We start from the raw sequence: 8,674 nt of genomic DNA on the forward strand, positions 1-8,674 counted from the left end.
CTACATGTTCTTAATATTAATAATTGTGTATTAATCTACCATAAATTTTTACTTATTTAAATATAAAAAAATTGAAATTTTTTAACTTATAAGACTTAGATTCACTAAAAATTTTGTATATACATTAAATCAGTATTTTTAATTTTTTAATACATGTTTAATTATTAATATTCGATTGATAATTTTTCATATCAATATTTCTATTTATAATAACAATATAAATAATAATAATAATATATATTTTGATTCAAAAATTTAATTTCAAAGAGAAATCAATATGTAACAAAAAAAAATGAAACCCCACTTCTAATAAAACGCAAATCAAATCATAGGAATAAATCACCAGATTAAATAAACCAAAATAATAGATAATTTACCAAAATTATTTAGATCCAAAGACTTCTCTTATTTTTGAATAAATTCTCACGTGACTATTACTTTTAAGTTTGAACCCGTTCCTTTTTTTTGTCTTTGACTCTTTTTTTTTTGAAAAGTTGTCTTTGACTCTTTGACCATACCTTTGGTAACAACCGGCTACCAGGGACGATGGAGGAAAAATCCATTTTATCAATCCAAGCAGATAAATGGAAGGATTTCCGTTTTTCCCATTCATGATTTAAAAAAGGGGTGAACAATATATAATTGTTAATCGACAATAGAAGAATGAGTAAATAATAGGATCATGAAATAGGGATGTTCATAACGGAACCAAACCAATTAAAATCGCTCAAACCGGTCCAAAAAAACTGAAAACCGCAAAAATCGATATTTTCTTCCCATGTTCAAAATCGAACCGATCCAAACCAAACTGAAAGTAATTGGTAACAACCGGCTACCAGGAACGATGGAGGAAAAATCCATTTTATCAATCCAAGCAGATAAATTGAAGGATTTCCGTTTTTCCCATTCATGATTTAAAAAAGGGGTGAACAATATATAATTGTTAATCGACAATAGAAGAATGAGTAAATAATAGGAACATGAAATAGGGATGTTCATAACGAAACCAAACCAATTAAAATCGCTCAAACCGGTCCAAAAAAATCAAAACCAAAAAAACTGAAAACCGCAAAAATCGATATTTTCTTCCCATGTTCAAAATCGAACCGATCCAAACCAAACTGAAAGTATTTATTTACTTAAATTTTGGCATACATACTTAACAATTTAACCATACTTATAATGTTTTTTTATCTTTTTACTAAATATATTTTTAACAAATGTTTTAAATATATATTCTTAATAGTGAATATTTTGTATTAATTAACCTAAATTTTTAGTTAATTAATTATGAAAGAAATTAAGAATTTTTTTAAAATACTTAAATTCACTCAACGTTTAAAGTCAAAATCTATTTTTAATTCATTTGAATTTTAAACTATAAAGTTGTGAAATAAAATATAAGAGGAATAACTTTTTTTTTGTTAAATAAATAAGAGAGAGATAATTTTATTTCGAAAGGTAGAAGATATAATATTAAGACTGCCAAATGTTTTTTTGAAATTAAATTCTTAAATCTTAGATAGATTGACTCATTGACCACCAAATTTCTTAAAAAAAAAAGACAATTCAATTCAATTATATCTAGTCTATGGAATTTTCCTCTTGTCCAAAAAAATATCTAGTCTATGGTTGTTCAACAACCTCTGTCCCTGTTTTAGTGTTCTTTTTTCCTTTCAAAAAAAATGTATTTTATTTGATATGAACATTTTTGTTTTTTCATTATGATTTCTCTCTCACATTACAAAATGGCCCCAAAAAGCTCATCCTTTTATCTTCCATCAGCATTTTTCAGAATCGACATTTTTTATCCTATGTTTCTCTCAATCGTAAAATTCATCAGCCCCAAACCTGCACTATTTCTTTCTTCCATGGATTCTCTAGCTTGGAACTGGTTTTGTTTCAATACAATTTTGCTTACCCAAAAAAAATGTATTGCTTGGTTTATATTTGGTAAGACCCAAAAGACTTGGAAAACAGAGAGAATGATTACGCCATGTCCATCTCTTTTTCTCCAACACTTCAATTTGTCTTCTTAATTTCTTCATGCTTCTTACTTCCATGCGTTTTCTTTATTTCATTCATTTTGTGCTTATAAAATATGAACAGCCTTAAGCAGCTTGTTGAATGGTTGTGCTTCGCTCAATTTTTTTTTATGCTTTTAACCAAGTTGCACTTCCTCCACCTATGATGTGTCTAATATACAGAAACATGGAAGGAAAATGATGGCTCTTGAGGACATGGTGGAAAAGACTGTTGATAGGAGGCAGAAAAGGATGATCAAGAATTGAGTTTATGGTGCAAGTTCAAGAGCAGTAAGGTGATCTTTCTATTTCTTTATTTTTAGTTCAATAAGTCCTTATTTTCAATTTGTTTTCCTTCAATAAAAGCACTCAATCTGAATGATAGATACTGTAAACATGCATACATAAATGTACTCGAGCGTAATGTCTAAAGTCTTGAAGTGGAAATTGAAAGGCTGATGAAACAAATTGTTAGATTATTGTGTAATACTAAAACAGATTAACAAATGGACTTCATTCATAAAGAACATCAAGGTGCGGAATTGCGGTGTAAAACATGAACTGCATATAAGACACCGATCCAGAATCTTCTGACACAAATTCCTTGTTGCTTCATGCATGCTTTCTTGACCTGCATAAATTCACATCCAATATAATTAAGTGAATTTTGTAATATTTATTTAGTAAAAAGAACAATTAATACTATTTTCATAGAATACTATATGCCTATAATGTCCCCGAGAGTTAGCTCAAGTGGTAAGAGTTAGGGGACATAAGGGTTGGGGAGGGGAAGGTCCAGGGTTCGAATCCTGGAAGAGAAATTTGAAGGGATTTTCTAACTTACTAACAACTAACCACTAACATTTGCCTATAAAAAAAACTATATAACTATAATACAAAGAATCATGTACGTTATATACTTATGGTTGTTCTTCCTTTCCTAAACCTATTAAACTCAGATGATGCATGAAAAAATATAATATACAACCCACTTAAACACCCAAAAATATTTTACATGTTAGAATTAACAGATTAACACATAAATTGTTTATAATACCGAATGAAAATGAATCTATATTACTCTATAAACCATACTTTATAGAGTTATATTTGAAAATACTTTCTCGTACACAACATTAATTGTTTTGTCAGGAGGTAGATCATCATGATTTTCTATTAGGATCAGTAGCCCTTGTTTGTTTTTTACTCTAGATATAGCAACATATAATTGTCAATGGCTGAAGACTCGCCTCGGAAGATATAATCCTACACACCCAAGTATTTACTAATAAATAAAATACGAATTTTTTGGTAATATATGTCAGTACCTTTGTACATTTTCATTTTAGCCAACTGCAGAATAAGAACCACTGGACCATCGTGTCCTTCAGCAACATATTGTAAAAATTGTTGAGCAAAATCTTCCCATTGTTGACTGTAGTATCTTCTTTCTTGAAGTCCGATAGTTGTCATTTGGCTACGACAACACCTATGGCGTCTGCATCAAAATATCAAAAGTGATGATCTCTATATTTATTTAAAAAATACAAATACTTTTTACACATACAGATCAATTCCTCGTCTTCTTTAAGATTTTCAAATATTGAACCATATGGTGCCAAGCTAAACCCATAATAGGGAATTTTTTGAGCTTCTATAGGTTTCACTTCAGTTTGCAACTTGAAATACAACCTGCATGGATGAGTGCAAGGTGTGTATTTGTAATTATTGATAGCGACGCTAAGAATGACAATTTCATAGCACAACCCCTCTTTTAAGGCTGACTCAAATTTTACAACGTGGCTACTCCACACTGTAGCCTGAATCTTGTCACCCTGGAAATTGTTGGATTTTCGTTAAAAAAAAAAGAATGAAAGATTTTTTTTTTAAAACAGATCAACATGAGCATATCTTAAAAAACGTAAGGGCATGAATTTGTTTATAAATTTAAACCTTAGCATCCAGGAGGATCATGTCAATTTCTTTAATATCGGGGTTTTTTTAAAAAAAACATTATTCAAGTATAATGTTCAAATCCTTAATTTCATATAATTTTTAAATGTATAATTTATATCTTTTCATTATTTATTTAATATTTTATTACAATATTCAATTATTATTTTTAAAAGCTATTCAATCAATTTTAGCATTAACGTTTTTTTTAAACGTGCATTAATGGTTGTTTAAAATAGGAAAAAATTTGAAATTTATGTAGTGATTGGAGAAACTTAATAATGAGTATGGAGAAACCTAATAATGATTGTTTTAATGGTTGTTTAAAATAGAAAAAAAAATTGAAATTTGAATGACTTTTTTTTAATATAGTAGTATTTTAATATATATGAATGTCAATATTTTTTTCATTAATATATGTTTATTTTTTAAATTAATGAATTATTATTTTAATATTTTTCTTTTTTGGTAATATTTGTAAAAACAAATCTGGATTTCATACTATTTTTTCGTTAATATCAGTTTTTTTAAGACATTATTCAATTAAATTGTTCAAATTCTTAATTTCATATAATTGTTAAATGTATAATTTTTCATTATTTATTTAACATTTTAAAAAATTATGCAATTATTATTTTCAAATCTGTATTTTCGTATTATTTAATTCAATGAGTGTTAGGCATTATTTTTGCAATGTTTTCAAAATTATGGTTATAAAAGAAAACTGAAAATTAAAATGTAATTAAATTAGACCACAATAATTAAGGTGAGTTATGATTGAATGTTGTATCAAAAAAGTAGATTGGTTTTTTTTTCTTGGAGGGAAAATGGATAACTTTGGAGGTGCCATGTGTCATAGGTTTCTAGAAGAAAATCTTATTTTCATATATATATAGATATAGATATAGATGCAATCAATTTTAGGATTGATGATTATTAAAAATAGGAAAACATTTATAATTTATGTACAAACTTTATGATTTTGACCGAATTAAAAATGGTTGTTTAAATTAAAAAAAAACAATAGTTATTTTTAAATCGATTTTTTTTTAAATTATTTGAATGAATTTTTTTAATATACTTGTATTGCAAATCATCTTTTCTTTGGTATTATTTTAAAAGCTGTGTTTTTTTTTTTTGCAAATAAATAGTGTTAAACATGGGGTTGAAATTATAATTTTGCACTATTTATTTATACTGTTAAAACATCATGAGATTTTTATGATAACAGCTGTGTTGTAGTTATTTTGTATAAAAAAAAGCTGGGTTAATATATGTAGATTTGATGTAAAAAAAATTAATAAAAAGAATCTGGATTTTGTATGTTAGGCATGTGTTTCATTCCTCAAAAAAAATTTTGAATCCGTATTGTTTAATAAAAAAATAAAAAAATAATTTTCAATCCGTATTGTTTAATTTTTTGAATGTTAGGCATGTGTTTTGTAATTGTTTCTATTTCATGTTTATCAAAGAAAACTGAAAATTAAATTAGATAACAATAATTATGTGAGTCATGTGGTTTATGTTGGAAAAAAAAAGGAAGGATTTTTTTTTCTTGGAGGGAAATTGGAAGAATTTGGGGGTGTCATGTGGCATAGGCTTCTAGAAGGAAACATTATTTTCATATATACTAGCGGAATTACCCGTGCCCTGCACGGGTGACTTTTGTTATTTATAATTTAAATTTCGTGTAATATTATATTTTGTATCTTTTTAGTAAATATGTTTTATAAATTGTTTCAATTATATGTTCTTAATAGTGATAATTGTGGATTAATCTACCATGATTTTTTACTTCAAAATTTTTACTTATTTAAATATGAAAAAATTTAAAAATTAAAAATTATAAGACATGTACAGATGTACTTATTATTTTGTATTTTAAATTATAAATTTTGTATCACGCAAATTTTTGTATATACATTAAATTTGTATTTTTAATTTTTTTAATACATGTACTCATTATTAATATTTGATTGATTATTTTTCATATCAATCTTTCTATTTATAATAACAATAACAATAATAATAATATATATTTTGATTCAAAATATTAATTTCGAAGATAAATCAATATGTAACAACAAAATGAAACCCCACTTTTACTAAAACTCAAATCAAATCATAGAAAAAATTACCAGATTAAATAAACTAAAATAATAGATAATATTCGAAAATTATTTAGATCGAAAGGCTTCTCTTATTTTTGATTAAAGTCTCACGTGGCTATTATTTTTAAGTTTGAACTCATTCCCTTTTTTAGTCTTTGGCTCTTCGATCATACCTTTGGTAACCACCGCCTACCAGGGACGATGGAGGAGAAATCCATTTTATCAATCCAAGCAGATAAATTGAAGGATTTCTGCATGTCTTTCCCCTTCATGATTTAAATAAGAGGTGAAACAATATATAATGGTGAATCGAAAATGGAAGAATGAGTAAATAATAGGATCATGAAATAAGGGTGTTCATAACCGAACCAAAATGAATTAAAACCGCTCAAACCGATCCAAAAAACCTGATAACCAAAAAAACCGAAAAACCGCAAAAACCGATATTTTGTGAATGGATCCGTTTGTTTTCAGTTCCCATGTTAAAATCGAACCAATCCAAACCAAAAGTATTTATTTATTTAAATTTTGACATACATAATTACCCATTTAACCATACTAATTATGATGTTTTATTCCATGTATACCCAAACCTTTACAGTAATGTGTTTAAACTTTTCCAAGTTAGGAGACATATGTCTTCTTTTCATTCAGCGAAAGTGAAACCATCAATGTTCTGCTTCTTTGCCTCTTACTCAAAACAATACGTTTGTAAAATTGGTTGAAAATCAACTTAGATAGAGTTAATTAGATATTGTACATGAAATGCAGTAGTGTTACAAATCACAGTCATCACTTAGCATGATATCTTCTCTCTGTACACTGCTACTTGTTTTATGATTTTATTTTCTATTTCGTTATTTATTTCAAGATTTTTAGTTTCTTTGAAAAACTGAAATGCAATCCAATCCAAACTGATAAAAATTGGTTTGGATTTGAAAAAAAATAATTGAATGATTAAATTATAAAACTGAAATAATCGGATCAGATGAATTTGTCCTTTAAAACCGAACCTCGAACACCCTATCATGAAACATGAAATAAATCATTTTACACAACAAATAAAAAGGAGTGAATAAGACTATAAGAGGATAATAATAAACTTATAATATTGCGATCATACAGTGGTGGTGGAGAATTATAAAATAAAAAATGGAATAAAACTCTGAAAACAATAAATCAAAATAAGGTAAACACAATGTCACAAAGAACGGGTGAAAGAGAATGTTATAGATTAAAAAAATAATGTGAGAAATGTCTCAAAAGAGCAAATGAATTCTAACCAACGTGCATGTATAGCTAAATTAATTATTATTGCATTAAGATAAAAAGTATTACCTGACACATGATTGATAAATTATTTTTCTCTATAATTGTTTTAAATGAAAGAAAAATTGAAGGTGAAATCCTTAACATGAAATTGAATAACGAATTGAGAAACTGAAAAATGAAAGGGAGGAAATAAAGGAGTAGGGAAAATATGGAAGAAGGTTGTAAATACTTACCATGCAGTAGACGAATGAAGAAAAACAAAACAGGATCAGTTCTTTTCATAAGAAATCCCAAAGATGTTCAAATGATTCATTAATTAAATTATATCAATTTAATTATGAAAATATGGAATATTCCATTTTGAAAATTCAATTATTTAATCAATCTTGTCTAATCTAATTAAAAAAATTCGTTATTTATTTCAAATTATTTCATTGTTCCAATAAATTATCAATTCTTGAGCACCATCGTTTTAAAAATTTGAATTTAAAAACGATAATTAATTATACTTATTAATTTTAGGAATTAATTAGAGGCATTAATTTCAATTATAAGAAATAAAATTTAGGGGTGTAATCGGACCGGATTGGTTCAAATTTATGGTGTTTAAATGTCTACACCAATCTAACATGTTCGGTTTGGGTTGGTTCAGATTTCATGATTTTTAATTCTAAATTCGAACAAAACCAACCAGATCTCAATCGGATTGGTTCGGTTCCGATGGTCGGATTTGAAATAAAAAAATATTATTTGGAAATATGCACGAAAATTAATCTAAAAATGTGAAAAATTATAAAAAAATATAGAAAAATCTAACATTTTCAAAGAACAGAACATTCGATAATGACATAAATCATATAATCTAAATAAAAATAACACCTCTAATACAATATATGAATATGTAATGTAATGGGCTGAAAATGTTTGAGATTAATGTAAAAAAAATTCTCAATTCATTAGATTGGTTCGGATTGATCGTTTTTTCAATCCACAAATATGATACCTGAACCAATGGTAATCGAATTCAGTAAATAAATCTGAATCGAACTAATGATCTAATCCAACCCATCGTAATGTGTTTCGGTTCAGATCGGTTTGGTCGGAATCGCGGATCAGACCATACCCACTTGCACTCCTAGTAAAATTTGTAGTAACTAAAATAGGAGGTATTTATGCAATTGGAAAATTTTCAAAAAATTTAAAATAAAAAATTAATGATGCTGAAAATTAAAAAATTCAATATTTATTTTATTTTCAAAAATTCATTTGCTCATCGCACACATTTTATAATTAATCTAGTATTAAAGGAACTTC

This window comes from Lotus japonicus, chromosome 1 (genome assembly GCF_012489685.1).
Source record: "Lotus japonicus ecotype B-129 chromosome 1, LjGifu_v1.2".
NCBI classification, from domain to species: Eukaryota; Viridiplantae; Streptophyta; class Magnoliopsida; order Fabales; family Fabaceae; genus Lotus; species Lotus japonicus.